At 40.1% G+C, this 17,707-nt stretch overlaps 1 protein-coding gene across 2 annotated transcripts in view; it reads right to left on the bottom strand.

The window, feature by feature from the left end:
* The window catches only part of Sesn (Sestrin), a 760,958-nt gene extending 752,248 nt beyond the window's left edge, over positions 1-8,710 (bottom strand). The window contains exon 1 of one of the 2 annotated variants that reach the window (XM_083124009.1): positions 8,574-8,710. The gene's annotated coding sequence lies outside the window, so the exon portion shown is untranslated. Of the gene's footprint in view, positions 1-8,349; positions 8,490-8,573 lie in introns of those variants that run through there. The other variant, XM_083124010.1, reaches the window with a different exon arrangement.
* Positions 8,711-17,707: the final 8,997 nt, after the last annotated feature.

Raw genomic sequence — 17,707 nt, 5'->3', positions numbered from 1 at the left:
GCAAGTGTTAGATAGGCCTACATTCTGATTGGGGCGCCGCGGAGAAATCTTGAAACACTACGGACGCCGTGGAAGTTTAGGAACCTCTGCTCTAGGGGTTTCCACCTGGTGGCCCGCGGGCCGCATGCTGCCCGCGACGTCTTTTTTTTGCGGCCCGCGAAGCCAGTTTGCAAAATACATTAATTTTATGTATTTTTTATTAAAATACATTCTATACAATTGGCGTTTCTAACAGATATAACAGGTCATCTGAACGAACTGAACTTGAATCTGCAGGGAAGAAACGAGCTGGTGTCAGATTTAATGGGAAACATAAATGGGTTTCGTAATAAACTCAAGATTTTCCACGTTACTTTGGAGAGGAATAACCTGGTCCATTTTCCCAGCTGTTGGCGGCTAGCAGAAGGTGAAGAAACACTGGACTTTTCTGAATTCAGTGCAAATATTAAAGAAATAATGGATGAGTGTGACTCCAGATTTAAAGATTTTGAAGAACTTAAAAGCAGCATCCAGCTATTTAGCAATCTTCTTGGCGTTAACATCGAAGAATAAGAAGCTTCTCTCCAACTTGAATTGCGTGATTTGCAAGGCGATGTGTTCCTTCAAACTAGGCAAGAAAAGGAGCCAGAGTTTTTCAAATACCTTCCAAAGGAACACTTTCCAAACCTTCGTAGTTTTGGGCAAAGAATTACATCATTGTTCGGCAGCACATACACGTGTGAAAGTGTTTTTTCTTCAATGAAGTTCATCAAGAATCGCTACAGAAGAAGACTGGCAGATTCTTCACTGCTTCACCTTCTGAAATTAAAGTGGACATTCCAACTTTAATAAAAGAAGTAGATCGGCCTCAATTTTCACATTGAACACTTACTACGAAGGATTCTTATTTGTATGGTGTGTTTTTCATTTTTATCAATTCATCCATAAGTATTGGGTTTTTGTGAAATAAATTGTAATTATGCAATTTTGATTTGTGATTCCATTGTTTTTATTGCCTCATTTTAGAAATTTAGGTCATGCGAAAGTACTACATTTTCAGTTCAGTACTTACAATTTTTGTAATTTTAACCCCCGCCCCCCACCCCAAAATGCGGCCCGCCAATCAACTGCTGGATATAATTTTGTCCCTCGGACCTTTTGAAGTTGGAAACCACTGCTCTAGAGCAATGTTTCACAACCGCCGGTCCGCGGGAGGTTCTGGCTTAGTATCCGACTTGATCGTGAGCTGGCTACAACCGGAAAGATGGCCTTTTCTTCAGGTCACGACTGAGATAACAGGAAATGATTTCGTGACAATGGCGGTGATGGAACAAACAACGGGGGAAGCGGCAATTTTCATTAACAGATATATTGAAGTGGAAATATTCCGATTCATTTGAAGTTTTCGGTGTTCCCAATGAAAATCAGCATGTATCAAATTAGTTTCATGATATTGGCCATATAAAATTAAAAAGATTCTATTGGATCCAGTCGTTGCCAACTTAATTTCATCCAAATTTTATATTTGTCAACAAGACATAATAGAACTGATACTCTCTATTATTATGCCATAATTTATTTAGTAATATTAAATTTCAAGAGTAGATATTAATTAACGTATAAAGTTTTAAAAAATTACAAAGCTATTTACGAACATTTTTTTTTGTGATAGGGACATCAACTCTTATAATACGAAGTTACCGGGCCGCGAGCTCACGAAGATTGAGATCCACTGCTCTAGAAGACATCAGAAGCTTCTTTTCAATATTCGAGCGCATTTCGACAGAACGTATGCACCCAATGTCCTTAAGGTGACGAAAAATATGCAGCAATAATGAGAATGAAAAACAAATGAAGCATTTTGAATATGTGAATAGCGACATTTGCAAAGGAGATGATAAGGTTATGAGAGAACACACTAATGTGATATCCAAACAGATATAGTAACTGTTTAGCCAAAAATTCTTTATTTATGAATATCATGTCCATTGAAATGCGTTTGTAAAAATTAGTAGTTATTTTATGGAAAATATTAAGCAGGAAAAAGCTTGTGTTCGAATGGTGGGTAAGGTATCTCACTGTGGAAAAAGGAAGAGAGAGACGGATCAAACGAGAGAAAACGGGCTGCAAGGTACAAAGGGAGGGGGAGAGAGAGGGATAAAGAGGATGAGAAAGAGAGAGAGGCGTAGTAGTAACGTCGTCACCTTTTGTAATGAAGGTGTCCTAGGTTCGATACCCGGTGGTGGCACATTGCACAATGGTTCGAATTTAAACTGTAGGTCCAGTCCCAATTAGCCTATTTGTGCATAAAGTTGACTCAAAACAAAAATTCAAAGGGAGAGAGAGTGAGAGAGAGAGAGACGAATAAAGGGACAGAAAAAAGGAAAGAGAGATAGAAGCAGGGACAAAGATTGTGTGTGTGTGTGAGTGTGTGTGTGAGAGAGAGAGAGAGAGAGAGAGAGAGAGAGAGAGAGAGAGATGTATATATGTGTGCGAAAAGAATGATATGGATAGAGGAAGAAAGAGAGAGAGAGAGAGAGGGAAAAAGTAAGAGAGGGGAAAATAGAGTAAGAGAGGGTAAAGAAAATAGAGTAAGAGAGGGGGAAAAGAGTAAAAGAGGAGGAAAAGAGTAAGAGAGGGGGAAAAGAGTAAGAGAGGGGAAAAAGAGTAAGAGAGGGGGAAAAGAGTAAGAGAGGGGGAAAGAGTAAGAGAGGGGGAAAGAGTAAGAGAGGGAGGAAAAGAGTGAGAGGTGGGAAAAGTAAGAGGGGAAAGAGAGAGAGAGAGGAAAAAGAGTAAGAGAGATAGCCATGGTCATTGATGCACAGTCCACCTGAAAATATCCACCTTTGAGCCCAACCAAAGCAAGAGATCAAGGAAGGAAGGACAGATAAAGGTAGATTAAAGAGACAAGTCTTGTAGCTAGAAAATGGCTAGACGGAGAAAGAGAGATGACTTTGTAAAATGACGATATAATAAGTAGTAGACGAACAGGACTGGGGCTGACTGAACCCCGTGAAATAATAACGAAGACAAGGAACAAGTATCCACAGAATATCTCTTAGAATAATCTTGTGAAAAATATAAATCTATATCTGACAGGGGTGCAAACAGGGGGGAGGGGATTATGGCGCCGACAGCGTCATCGAGATTTTTTGGGGGGATTTTTTCCCTTCAAATAATATAAAATTCAACATTTATATTATTTACTAATATATATGTAAAAAATATTACACCTTAAATGCATCCTATTTAATCAATTAGATACAGAATATAAAGTATTTAGGGCCAGGGGTGTCCACAGGGGGGCTTGTGGACGCACGTTACGTTAACAAAACTCTGGGGGGAGGAGGATTTTTATGATGGAAATTTGACGTGAACAATATAGCACTGGACACAAGTTGAATTACTTTATCAATTAACCTTTGCTGCTATATAAATAGCAATTTGTACACTTGCAAGGGAATTGTAACGGGTAATATGTAATGTCGGTGGGGGAGAGGGGCAATATCAAACTCTTACACATTAGACCTTAAATTGACACGTGTATTCTGGGGGGATTGAGAATTAAACGTTTGGGGGGGGGATATCCAATGGTGGGTATTTTAGTTGGGGAGATTTAACATTAAATTGAGGGGGTTTCCAATTCATGTGTATTACTATTGACTTTGACTGATGCGGAAATTCTGATATGGGGACTGGGAATTACTTGTTTTGGAGGAGGCAATATCCACTCTTCAGCATAAACATTAAGTCTAAAATTGGCATGGAAACTTTGATGGGAGGATTGAGTATTACATTTAATGAGAGGGATATGAAGCTCTGGGTAAAGTGTTAAATGATTCTGTAGTGGGGGGAGAGTTCGAATATTATATTTTGGGGATTATATTTAGAGATATGGTACCCACACGTTTTCGGCACCGAACGTGCGAAAAGAGAAGGTGGAAAAGAATAAATATCTCAGGATCCTAAGAAAGTATTAACGCCCTATTAACTTAACATTCTTGAAAGCCTGCAACGTAAATGGTTGTAAAAAGTTTCTTGATTGCTTCACTCGCGAGACTTTGTTTTCAAAATGGGGGTTATTTTGGCGTTTTGCTGGGCTGAATGTCGAGCTTTATACTGTAGCTGCATTACAACTTTACAAGACATGAACGATATTCTCGATATTGATTAATAACATCACTTCTTAAAATATAATGCTTAGTGTTCGTATACACTAGCCTACTGCTTAATTTAAAGCAGGTGCATCATTTGGATAATGTAGGCCTACTTCTATTAGCAATGTTATTAAATTATTGATTCCCTGTATGCTGTAATAGTTGTACTAAGTTTCGTATAGTAACGTTACCCGATAAAACAGAAATAAATCATGTCAAATTTGCATTTCTAACTTCTTGTCACGGGACAGTTCCACTTTAACATGTGAAATTTGCACTGAAGATAAAATCTTCGTAATTATTGCTATGGATTACTAAAATAATTATATTTACCCCAAGCAGAGGGAGTGAGTTCTTTGAAGAAGGAAACGTATTATATTCTCGCTCTGAGCTTAAGAATTTCTAGCTAGGGTTCTGTAATGTCTCGTGAAACAATAATTGAATTTGTCACACGGCTTCAGAATGCTACTTGGTTTACGAAGTTTGAATTTTCTAACTTAAGAATTTGCATTAAATATTCAAATTGTGGGTTTTATAAATCTTATTCTTCACTCACAAACACTGTTTAAATGCATATTTGCATGTAATTCTACATTTAACCAATCAATGTGCTAACTTTCCGTTATTTCGAAATTGAACAATTAAAAAAATATGGACAGTTTAACATACGTATTCATCCAAACTATTTTTGATGGGATTATGATGAACGATTTTGGGGGTAATGCATGCACGGTCTTGGGGTAATGGGCACCCCTGTTTAGGGAGGAGGGCAGATCAAGTATAGTGTTCAGCAAAGCTAAGAAAAAGTTACTTTCAGTGGACAAGCTGTCGTAATTAAATACTTCATGGGGATTATGACATGATTTGGGGAGGAAGCGTCATTGGCCTTGGAAGGGGATGGGCACCCCTGATACCTGGAAAAGTAATTTGGATACATAAATTCGGTAGATTTCACGCAATATTTTGGGGGAATTTGTGAGTGGTATAGCCATGAATTTCATCAGGAATAGTCATTTTCAAGTGTTGTCATATTTTCTGCATCAGACATTTAGTTTTAGAAAAAAAAATCGTACCAAAGTGTGGGTTATAACCCCCCATAACTTCCCCTGGACACGCCACTGCCTACTTGTTTTCAAGTCTACTCGTTTCTTGGTGGCTTGATAGTGGTCAAAAGATGTATCTACAACAGAAGCCATGTGGGTGCCACTACGTTAACATTACTCTGCAAGTTTATATAGTACCAGCACCAGAAACTTTTGATTTTATTGCCTACGATTTCAAAACAAACATGACATGGCCAGAGCGAATTTTCACGATATTTGATATGCTTTGGTTTCTCAAGATCAAGAGAAGAAAGACACGTGCAAATTCTACCCGGAAGGGCTTTATTTGAAGCCATTGTTTGTTGTTATTACTACGCAGAGAGTTAAATTAAATAAACATGCTTTATGATAATGGCCCAGCTTCAACCCTTCTATTTTGTTTCTATGTTTAAGTATTCCTTTCTCATATTTTCAATATATTATGACATAGATGCCACTACGAGCAATGGCGTAGGCAAAGTGGGAGCTGTGCTACAGCTCCACCTGAAATTTTGAGAAAATCAAGTTTTTCAAATGAATGCAGCAAAGTGCTCCGAAAAATTAGTGTTAAATGCAAAACCTCCTTAAAACATCATCATATTACCATTTTTCTTTGAACAAATTTTTAAAATAAAGGTTAAAAACTGTAATTGCATAATATTTTACATTTTATCCCGTTTCTACCTAGAAAGCAGGTATGTAATATCCACTTTTACAATTCCAGCCCCTCCGAAAGAAAAATGCGTGCTCAAGTGACCACGAATATTGATTTTTTTTTAAAAAAATGAGAGATTCAAATGTTACACTTAATTCAACAACGTCACTGTCCACACTTTTCTTTCAAAAGTTTCTTTGGTCTGTTTTGAAATACAAAGTGACTTATCGAGACTAGACAAAGTTTAAAGAGCGAATCGAAACGCTGAACGCATTCCCAGAGGCAAAAGATTCCTCCACAAGTAAAAAGGATGCGTTTGGTCGCAGTATGTTACAAAGAAAAAGTTAGGTGGACAGAAAAGAAAATTAAGAGATAGGGGTGGAACTTAAGAGAAAAACAGGGGTAAAAACATAAGAGAAAACAGGAAGAAGGAAAAGAATGAAATAATAGACAAAAAGGCGAGGGAAAGAGATAGAAGAGGGAGAATAAAAGAGAAAAAAACGAAGCAAGACAGAGATATTACCGGCCTTCGTGGCGGAGTGGTCAGCGTAATATGCTATGAAGACAAAAGTTCTAGGTTCAAACTCTGGTTAAGGCATGGATGTATCATTGTGTTTGTCACATCAGTCATTTTGGTGGAGGCACATTGCACAGTGGTTCGGAACGCACTTTAAACTGTAGGTCCAGTCCCGATTAGGCTATCTGTGCATAAACTGGACTTAACATGTCAAAGTCAGATCAGTCATTCATCCTCATCGTCGCGATTAACCCTGGAGGCATGATTCTGTATTACTTTACGTCGCATATGTCCCTTTAGCACTCGCGGTGGTCCAGTCGGTATGAAGTCTGAAATGCCAACCGGAAGATACGGGTTCGATTCCCGGAATAGGTGAGAATTTTGCCCCGACATTACCCTTCATAAAACGGCCCTGTGGCCCAATCGGCCTCAAATAAGTGGCCACCTGGGGATAACTTTAGGGATGGAGACGTAAAGGCGGCCGGAGCGTGGTGATCACACCTCCACAATGGCCGAGATCGTGAACGTGTGGGGCCCTGCGTCCACACTTCCGTACGTGCCTTCGTGGAAAGCATACGGTAATTTTACCTTTATACCTCTTAAGCCAATCGCGACGATGAGGATGAATGCTAAATAGATTAAATCGGCGGTGAGACAGGGAGTTCAGCGGCCACGGAAGCAAAGAGAGAATGAAGAGAGAAGGAGGAATAAGAAATATATTTATTACCCATTTGTGTAATCATAAATATAAAACAGGCCATATTTAAATTCTACTACTGCCATTAAGGAAGCGCAAAATGCAAGGCCAATCGATAGTGTGTGTGTGTGTGTGTGTGTTCGTGTATGTGTGTGTGTGTGTGTGTGTGTGTGTGTGTGTGTGTGTGTGTGTGTGAGAGAGAGAGAGAGAGAGGAGAGAGAGAGAGAGAAAATGCAACTACAATCAAACTCGATGCGCCCATTCTTTACATCAGTAAATACTAGACAATCTGTTTCTACCTGCCCTCGATAATGAATTGCGTCCGCTTCGCTTTAGAAATGAAATTCCATTCACTTAACATTTTGAAAATTAAATTGAGCTTGCTTGTCTCAAACATTTATATAATTTCCTTCGCTAAGCATGACACAGTCTGTACAGTCTATTCTGGGCCATGCTCGAAAATGTCAAATGTGCAAATAAAACAATTGGGGCCTAAGTGCATGCCACTATTTTGCCTCCCCCCACCCCATTAACCAATCCATAGTTAAATTTTACCGCTACGAGAGGACAGTATTACAATTATGCATTCAATAATCTTAGGCCTAGCTCTCCCTACAAAGAACGTCAAATGTTGAAATAGAAGGACAAATTTCGATCAGACTTCCAGAAAAATTACATCATCCTCCCCCCCCCCTTTCCATATGGTTATATCCACATCTTTCGAAAATCATTGTCAATGTTTTATTTAGATGCAATTACAATTTCTACTTAACTACCTACAATTTCTTTTACAGTTACGTGACGAAAAACTTCCGAGATTTGCATATTGACACATGTGTCTAAGCGAAAGCATTATTTCGAATGCGACTGCATCTTCGGTTATGCACAATAATAATCATTACTTATTTTTAAAACTTACATCGATAGCCTAGTGGTTAAAGCTGTTGCCTGTAATCAAGGGGTCTCCGGCTCGATTTCTGGTGTGAGCACGAAGTGGTTACATTGTAGATTCACTGATTCAGTGCCGATGAGTATATCTGTGCACAAAGTGAACCTGAACTTTTGAACTTTAAATCGAAACTTCCTAAAGGGGATAGTCCCAAGTAACTTACAGCGACGTTGGTTGTTTCTATGCAATGACAGCAAAGAAATTAATGTCAACTCAACCGACACTTCGCAGGACACCATCAAAGCGTGTAAATAACAAGAAACCGGTCACATTTTCAATGCATACGCGAAAAAAAATATTGCTAATTACATACCCAAATAATTTTTTGCACACTCCAAATCAGTACTAATGGAAAGTTCCAACCCACGTCTGCGAGTCAGCTGGGCGCAGATCTGGAGCTGCCAGGTTGCTCACGGCCCTGCACTAGGCATAACGAATTTAAACATCAATGCATGCAGAACTGAAGCAAAATGTCAAACATCGAGTTTCGACGTGTCGCATTCAACATGACATGCATACCAGCTGGTGCTCACCTACCTAAATGTAGATTTGTGCGTGTGCAGTCCATTACGTTACGCGTAGGATCAAGGAACACCCTTTCTTCTATCAATACCTATTTTGGAGGTCAATGTCAACCCACTCCCTACACCACAAACACTACTTCTGCACTGCGCGAGACGGGGTTTTGGATCGTGCTGCTCTCTCGCGACGAATCGATGAACTTCCGCGGAAATGAAGAGATGCCATGCGCAGTCTGGGTTTACGGGCGACAAGGATATTCTCGCATTCTTGCTTACGTATGCGCAACATAAAGGGTTATGAGATTCCTTCCTTGTGTTTTCGCGAAGTGCAGAGTTACAAACGAGGTAATAACACATTACCGGCACGCTTTTCTGCACTTTAAACTTTCGCGCGTGAACTTCACCATTGCAAACATTGGCGGCTTGGGGGGGGGGGGTATTTGCACATCCCTTGTATTTAGGTCAGCACCCCCTGAAAAAAAATATTGCATAGGTCTACGATGAAGGGCAATGGAAAACAACCATTGTTTCATCGCTTGTTGCCTGGATTCATTATTTCATTGATGATGCATTATTATTCATCAATCCACAGGTAGAAAATCGATCGATATCACAATTTGTGTGTGAAATACATATAAATAGCACATTTCATAAAATATTTTAAAAACAGTTTATTTTTATTGTATTATCAAAGTTATATTATCTTTGCCCCAGAGTTTTTTCCAGAATTTTCCATTTGGGGATGTAAGTTTGAGTTTAGAGGGGGTGAAAGAGTATATTTAGAGCCAAAATGACCATAAATTGGACCTTTGTGAAAAACTTTCAGGGGATGTTGAAATTTTGGAGGGTGTTATATAATGACTGTTTTGCCGTACCCCCTCTGGATACCAAATGTTAATCACCACGATGAAGATCAATGACAGATGGAATAGGTGACAAAACAAAGAAACGTCCATGTATTATCCGACACCCCAGAACTAGTTACAGAACCTTATCGAAAGAAAACACCCCTGAATCTATACCTTAAAGATAGGCAACCCACATTACAATGGAAACGTGGCGGATTACAGAATACCATTAGGTAGCACCCTGAGCAAATACTGATACAAAAACAGCATTTTTAAAATTACTCTATTGTGAACATGGTTAAACTACTAGGAGAAATATGTGATCGAAAAAGCGTAATACCGAAACCGGAAAAATTAATGGGTGTGGGGGACAATATTTTCTGGAAGGCTTGCCTGAGTACCTGCAAAACTTGCTATCTCCGTAAACAGCATAAATGTATTTGATGTTACTTGTTTGCTGGGGCCTACCTCCGTAGCAGAGTGGTTATCACATCATGCTACGACGCCAGGGGTCCTGAGTTCGAATCCCGGCCTGGGGAACCACCTATTAAGCTATTCTTGTTTTTTATTTGCTGGGTATTTCTAACATTTATTTCTCTAACGGCTATGCGCCTCATAGGCGTAAGTTAGCGAGGGCAAGGGGGGCACTTGCCCCCCAAAGTTTGGGTCTATTAAAATGTTCAAGTTAAGGGAACTGAGGAACAAAGTAATAAAGAGTAATATTTGTGATTTCACAAACGTCACAGTTATTTAGCAAATAATCCTGGACGCTGTTTTTATCCGATGGAATACTTTTCGAGTCTCTTCCCCCCAAAATAGGCTCGTTTGATTTTGCCCCCTCAAAATTAGACCCAATTTAATTCTGCCCCCTCAAAATTAGGCCCAGTTTAATTCTGCCCCCTCAAAATTAGGCCCGAGTTTCATTCTGCACCCTCAAAATTAGGCCCAGTTTCATTCTGCCCCCTCAAAATTAGGCCCAGTTTAATTCTGCACCCTCAAAATTAGGCCCAGTTTCATTCTGCCCCCTCAAAATTAGGCCCAGTTTAATTCTGCCTCCTCAAAATTAGGCCCAGTTTCATTCTGCCCCCTCAAAATTAGGTCCAGTTTAATTCTGCCCCCTCAAAATTAGGCCCGAGTTTCATTCTGCCCCCTCAAAATTAGGCCCAGTTTAATTCTAATAATAATAATAATCCTTTGCGAAACAGCCCTGAAGGACCTTGGCTTACCTACCGACTGCCGGTCTCCCTCCCACGCTTTCCTTCGTCACCTCTAAGCGTGGAGATGTTCAACCAGTAGTGGAATAGCCGGGGGGTCAGCCCGACGTATCCCCAGCCGTTATAGTAGGTTTCCGGGACCAGATTACGGTTTCTCATTCGAAGCTCCCCAATTTCCTCACGATGGTGGGTTGCCACCGGCCCTATACGTATACCGCGTTTGTTAGAACCTGTCCCGTTTCCCGCACTAGCGATCGCTCGACAGTTTCGGTGCCAATGAGAAACGAGGAAAAAATCGTCTGCTGGGCAGCGAGTAGCGAGTGGAAGCCAGAAGAGAGGCGCTTACGTAGACGCTGTTGCGACGTTGCGTATTTTAATTGGCTGCCTGGCTTTCAGAGCCGGATTCGAACCTACGCCGTCCCGCAGCGAACGATCTCAAGACGAGTGAACACCTTAACCCGCTCGGCTACGGAGGACCACCCCATTTTAATTCTGCTCCCTCAAAGTTAGACCCAATTTAATTGTCCCCTCAAAATTAGGCCCGAGTTTCATTCTGCACCCTCAAAATTAGGTCCAGTTTAATTCTGCTCCCTCAAAATTAGGCCCAGTTTAATTCTGCTCCCTCAAAATTAGGTCCAATTTAATTCTGCTCCCTCAAAATTAGGCCCAATTTAAGTCGCCCCCCTCAAAATTAGGCCCAATTTAAGTCGGCCCCTTCAAAATTAGGTCCCAAGTTACGCCCATGATGGACCTCCAAATTACATAGAAGTAAGTGTGTCACATAAGGCGAGATTTGAACTTGGGTTAAAATTGCGGGTAGCGGCAGAATCAAAAACTTTTCTATCTCCTAAAAATAGCGTCCAGGACTATTTTGAAAAATAACTATTACATTCTCGAAATCATACAAATTACTCATTACTTCGCCCTTCAGGTCCCCGGAGGTTATGGGACTGGTGTCTGCCTTGGATGATGTGAAATTTATGAAGGAACACTTACAAAGAACGCGCACACCCAGGCCGGGATTCGAAACCAGAACCACTGGCGTCATAGCGTGCTGTGATAACCACTCCGCCACCCTTACAATCAAGGGCTCCCAGGTTCGATCCCCAGTGGAGGTACATTGCACAGTGGTGTGCAACCAACTAAACCGTAAGTTCAGTCACGATTAGCTTCCCTTAGTAGAATAAATTCATGTCCAGATATTATTAGAATAATTAAATCAAGAAGACTTAGGTGGGCAGGTCATGTGGCACGAATGGGAGTGGAAAGAGGAGTTTACATGATTCTTTTTGGGAAACCTGATGGTAAGAGACCTGTAGAAAGGCCAAGACGAAGATGGAGGGACAACGTTGAGATGGACCTAAAGGAAATCGGTAGGGATGGAAAAGAGTATATAGATCTTTCTCTAGATAGGGACAGATGGAAGGCGTTTTTTGCTGCAGCCATGAACCTTCGGGTTTAAGAAGGCTAGAGAGTTAGTTAGTTAGTTAGTAGAATAAACTAGTTATGACACCATTAAGCCTTGTTTCCATGATTATGAAAAACTAAATATGCTGACCAAGGCAGTAATTTATTTTATTAAAAACATAAACTAAAACGTAACGTTTCAACCTTCTAGCAAGGTCTTCATCAGACTCTGTATCAAGTACAAAAGTAACAAGATACACAAAAAGGGCATTATATATACACAAACATTACTCCCTCCAGACTATTAGAAAGTTGTTAGGAACTTTCTAGCAGGTGGCTTTCACTTTCCAACTGTACTTTCACCTAAAAGGCTAAACATAATTACTTTCATATAGAATGTCTCACGCTCCTTTTCCTTCATTTTTCTCCCTTCTCCTCTCCTCTTTCTCTCTTGTCCTTTCCACTCTTTCTAACACCTTATCCCATTATTTGTTTAACTTCAGTCCCCCATTCCAGTTCATTATGTCTTCTTCACCTTTTCTCTATTTCCTTGGCTTCCTTCCATTTTCTCACTAGCATTTTCTTCTCCCTTCCTATCTGCTTAGCCTCATCCCACTCTATGTCATGTCCTGTTTCTCTCGTGTGTTTAAATATTGCATTTCTCTCTCTCTTAAGTCGTACATCATCCCTATGTTGTTTCAACCTGTCTTTCAGCCTTTTTTTCGTTTCTCCTATGTACACACTCTGACATTCTTTACATTTCACTTCGTAGATAATCCCTTCCTCTTCCTCTTCTCCTTTTTCTTGCTTGCATTCTTCGCTATTCCTAAGATGCTTCTCCCTCCCTTCCTGTAAGTTTTAATTCAAGCTTTCCTAAGCACTTTGCATATCTTTTCTGTGGTCTTCCCCATACTCTTTATTCCAAACCTTCTCTCCTCTTTTTCTTTCTCTTCCAATTCTCCCCTGCCCGTTTTCTTACTTCTTCTGTTTATGTCCAGTCTATCCTGCTTCTCATAGCCATTCTTTTCCAGCTGTTTCCATAGGCTATTTATTTTGCCTTCTTTTTCACGTTCTTTCATGCATATTTTCTTGATTCTGTCCTCCATATTCTTTATAAAATGTATTTTTGTCACCTCACTTACATCACTTCTTTTGTGGCAGAATACGCCTGATGCACACTTCCTCTGATGCCAAGTGGTTTCAATTTCTTGTCCTCTCTTCCTTTGCATCAATATATCTAGGTAGCTTAATTTGTCTTCTTCTTCTATTTCAAGTTCCAATAATATCCCTCTTTCTTCATCTTGTATTCCTTTGGCAAAAATGTCGAGCTGCCTCTTCGTTCCCTTCCATATGCCAAAACAATCGTCCACATATCTGCAAAACAGAATTATTTTGTCACCTCCTTTTTCTATCACTTTCTTTTCCCATTCATTCATAACCAATTCAGCCAATGCTGGGCTTAGGCTAGAACCTATATTTAGTCCTTCACTCATTAACATTATTTTATCTCCCATGAGAAAAATGAAGAAAAAAGAGCGTGAGACATTCTATATGAAAGTAATTATGTTTAGCCTTTTAGGTGAAAGTACAGTTGGAAAGTGAAAGCCACCTGCTAGAAAGTTCCTAACAACTTTCTAATAGTCTGGAGGGAGTAATGTTTGTGTATATATAATGCCCTTTTTGTGTATCTTGTTACTTTTGTACTTGATACAGAGTCTGATGAAGACCTTGCTAGAAGGTTGAAACGTTACGTTTTAGTTTATGTTTTTAATAAAATAAATTACTGCCTTGGTCAGCATATTTAGTTTTTCATAGAATAAACTAGATTTCAAACAAATTCTGGCACTGGCTTTTGGCAATAAGTAAAAATATGCCGAAGCGTACCAACGTGCTTGTTTCGTCGTCGAAGTGCCGTTTGTTGTAGTGTTAACACTGGAGAGTGTGGAAGTACAGTGCAATAACGAAAATTCGAATCGTTCGGTTTGGTTTAATGCTTCTACTTATCGTTTGTAAATTTCTGGGTGTTCTGCAAAGGTAATTTCATTTTATTTTATTTTATTTTATAGGGTTCGTGCCAGGGCCGGACTGGACCACAGGGACACCGGGCAAAATCCCGGCACGTCCTCTCAGTGTCCTTCAGAAAACTCACATTCGGCGCCCTTTTTTCCCCCAACTGCTCACAATCGGCGCCCTGTTGAGGAAAATTCCCACCACCACCCTCTTGGTTCGTGTGTTCAAGATGATTCATACCTTAGATATAACTTATAATTGAAATTCACAATCGAGTCCAAAAAGATCAATACTAATGTTGGACGCTATTGGAAAGTTCGGGTACGCATACACTGTACTGTATATAAAGCATAAAGATATAGAGTAAGTTCCCCGTTCATTTTGCACCATGCCATAAGGCATATATTGGGGGATGTGGGGTAGAACCCAACACATTCTATCGATATTGGCAATGTTGGAGGTGATGTTAGATCACTCACCCCGGGAATCGAATCCTGGTCTTCCGCGTATCAGACGCCCAACCGACTAGACTACCACGGCTCTGGAATAGGGGAAGTAGTAATGGCAGCACTATGTTCCTACGCGTCAGCAAAAATTTGATGCGCCTGGTGTTAAGTTACATCCGGTTGTAGCGGGCCACGAGTGATTTTATTGTTGAGTCAGCAGAACGTGTCTGATCACGTTGAAGACATCGGAAGCGGTGGGGGGAGGGGGGTCAATGGGTTTGTCACGTTGTTTCTTGATGTATGCTAACTTAACACGTGCGTATGTTTGTGTGTGTGTGGAGGAAATGCGCGCGCAACCATTGCGTATGATTCAAAGACATGAAGAAATGATTTAAAGATGGCGCCGAAGGTGCTTTACCCCCGAAAGTTTAGCGGCTAAGGTTATTGCTCTGTAAAACAAGAGGCGTCGATGGGTTCGATTCCTGGTAGAGTCAATATTGATTGGTTGATAGATTGAGTTAGTTTTTTTAAGTCCGTTTTATGCACGGCAAAACTAATCAGGATTGGAGCTACAGTTGAAAAGTGGTGATTCGGACCACTATGTGCCTCCACCGAGTATCGAACCTGGGACCCGTTGATTACAAGGCGACGATGTCAATATTGAATGGTCTCGATTAGCCTGAGTGTAAATAAAGGCAACAAAATGGTTGAGTTCGAAAATCGAGTTGGGTTAGTGGTTAATGTTGTCACCTGGCAATGAAGAGGTCGCGGGTTCGATTCTCTAGGTAGTTAAATTAGGCCAATTGTTTTGTCCCGCCATTATAGGTCCCGATTAGTCCATCTGTGCATAAATAGTATTTGAATAAAATCAAAATGGCGGCCGCGTTTTGTGTTTAGCGGCGGCGGCGACCGGGGCGCGGCGCGGGGCGGAGCGGGGCGGCGCGGCGCGGGGGGGGGTGTTTTTTTTTCCGCGAGATGTTTTAACCAAGTGGTTGAGGGTTCGATTCCCAATGTTAGTGAAAATTGGATATTCAATTGTATTTGTTTAAAAGTTCCGATTAGCTTTTTTGTGCACAAAGAGAAAATGAACTAATTGGAAATAGGATGCTTATGCTGTAATGAAAAGGTCCCCGGGTTCGATTCACAATGTCAAATTGGCAGATAATGATGTTGTTTAAAAAAAAAAAAAGAAGTGTGTTGAGTCCCCATTAGTATTTAGGCAGGAACAGATATTAAAAATCAAAACAAAATGCCTTTTGATTACAACGCAAAGACTTTACCGCTAATGTATAAAGATAAATTAGAATCTGTTGTTTTGCCGTGTGGGGCCCCAGTACCGATTAGCTTAAATGCATAAAGAGTAGGTAAAATAACCAAGATGGCCGTCACTATTGTTTTGTGATCAAAGAGGAGTCACAGGTTCGATTCAATCAAAGGAGGCAAGATTCTATGTTTCAATTCCATGTAAAAGTCTAAAGTTATGTTTCGATTAACCTCAATGCATAAAGAGGAATTAAACAAAAACAAGCAAAATGGCGACAGATGTGATAAAAGAAAAATTGAATTAGTTTTTTATAGTGACAAGAAAAAATAGCGAATCATTGTTAGAAATAGAATGAAAATAAAGATACTTGCCTTTGCGTGTCCAGCGCTGTGCAGAAAAGCTCTCATGCTTTATCTCCGACAAGTCCACAATACACATTTTTTTATTGTATAGTTAATTATTAATGTTGTTATTAACACAGATTCTTACCAGTGTGAAGAAAAGCTCTCATGCTTTATCTCCGACAAATCCACAATACACACTTTTTAATTATATAGTTAATTATTAATGTTGTTATTAACACAGAGTTTTACCAGTGTGAAGAAAAGCTCTCATGCTTTATCTTCGACAAGTCCACAATACACACTTTTTCATTATATAGTTAATTATTAATGTTGTTATTAACGATTGTTACCAGTAAAAATATAAACCATGAGGATTTTTAAAGGGGGTGCTAAGTGAAAAAAAAGCCAAGACATATATTTTATCCCTGTTTATTACCAATATTTACAAAATTCAAAAGAGCCGCACACACACACATACATACACATACATATGTAAAATGTTTATATTGTGTCACCAGTTTATCAGCATGTTATTTAACAAGTTTTTATTCTTCAAGTTTGTTCACTCACCCACATAAGGAATTGTGTCACTATCATATCCATTTTCTGCTGCAACCACTGAATTAAAATGTTTCACTATTTTTTCCACAAGCATGTTCTCGCAAAAAACAAACACTTCTTTGGAAAGTCTTTTTCCGTCGATGTTTTGTATAGACAAAGGCTCAGGTTTTGTACATCCATGTAGATGGGAAAGCACAAACTTCTCCTTATGACATGCATGGACAGGGGAAATATCTGTGCAACCGAAACATTGTTCGCGAAGGTCGAGAATGCAAGATTCCACACAGTTTCCAAAATATGATTTCAGATACGGCGACACTGTTTCACACATAACTTTCGCATGCTCGATGCACACAAATATCTTCATAAAGTTCCGCCACGAACTTTCTGCGATGAACACTATCTCCAGGGAACCGTAAGCTGGTTTCTTCCTTATAATGATCTGACGGCGATTGTACAGTGTGGTTATCAGCAATTCATGTTGCTCACTTAGTGGGTAGGAAACACGAGGCTGCTCACCTGGAATAGCGATGTAATTGTCGATTACTGGAAACAATTCCTGAAGAGCGTGCCACTCCTGCAACTGTAGTTCAACACCGGCCGCCCCGCTTCTGTGTAGCCTGACCACAGGTTGGAAATCCAGATGAGAGGAAAGTCCGATTGAGATAACTTTTGTTTTCGAAGCATTCAAATAGTAGACGTGATCAAATAATAGCGACTGGCGTATAAGACTAGTTACTTGTTTTTGTTCTTCAGGTAAATGCTGATCGCTCTCTTTCTGAAGAACCCCCTTGAAATTAGTGTACGGTTGAAATCTTTTTTTCAGCGGCATCGAAATAGAGGATTCCATGACTAAGAACTGCGAGATACTGCATGTCGCAGCGTGCAGGTATACATTTGAAGAAATGCGTGGGTGTGTTTTTGAGACGCATGCGCGCGTAGCAAACCAAGCATGTGCTGGACAAAAAAGGTGGAGGGGGCGGGGCATTACAAAGATCAATGGTGAGAGAAAAATCAGCAGAATATCATAAACGTCATATTGAGAAAATATTGGAT

The sequence above is a fragment of the Lepisma saccharinum genome, chromosome 6 (assembly GCF_977018435.1).
Source record: "Lepisma saccharinum chromosome 6, izLepSacc3.1, whole genome shotgun sequence".
Classification (NCBI taxonomy): Eukaryota; Metazoa; Arthropoda; class Insecta; order Zygentoma; family Lepismatidae; genus Lepisma; species Lepisma saccharinum.
Note: the sequence above shows the minus strand (reverse complement) of the source record. Positions and strands in the feature narration are given on the sequence as shown.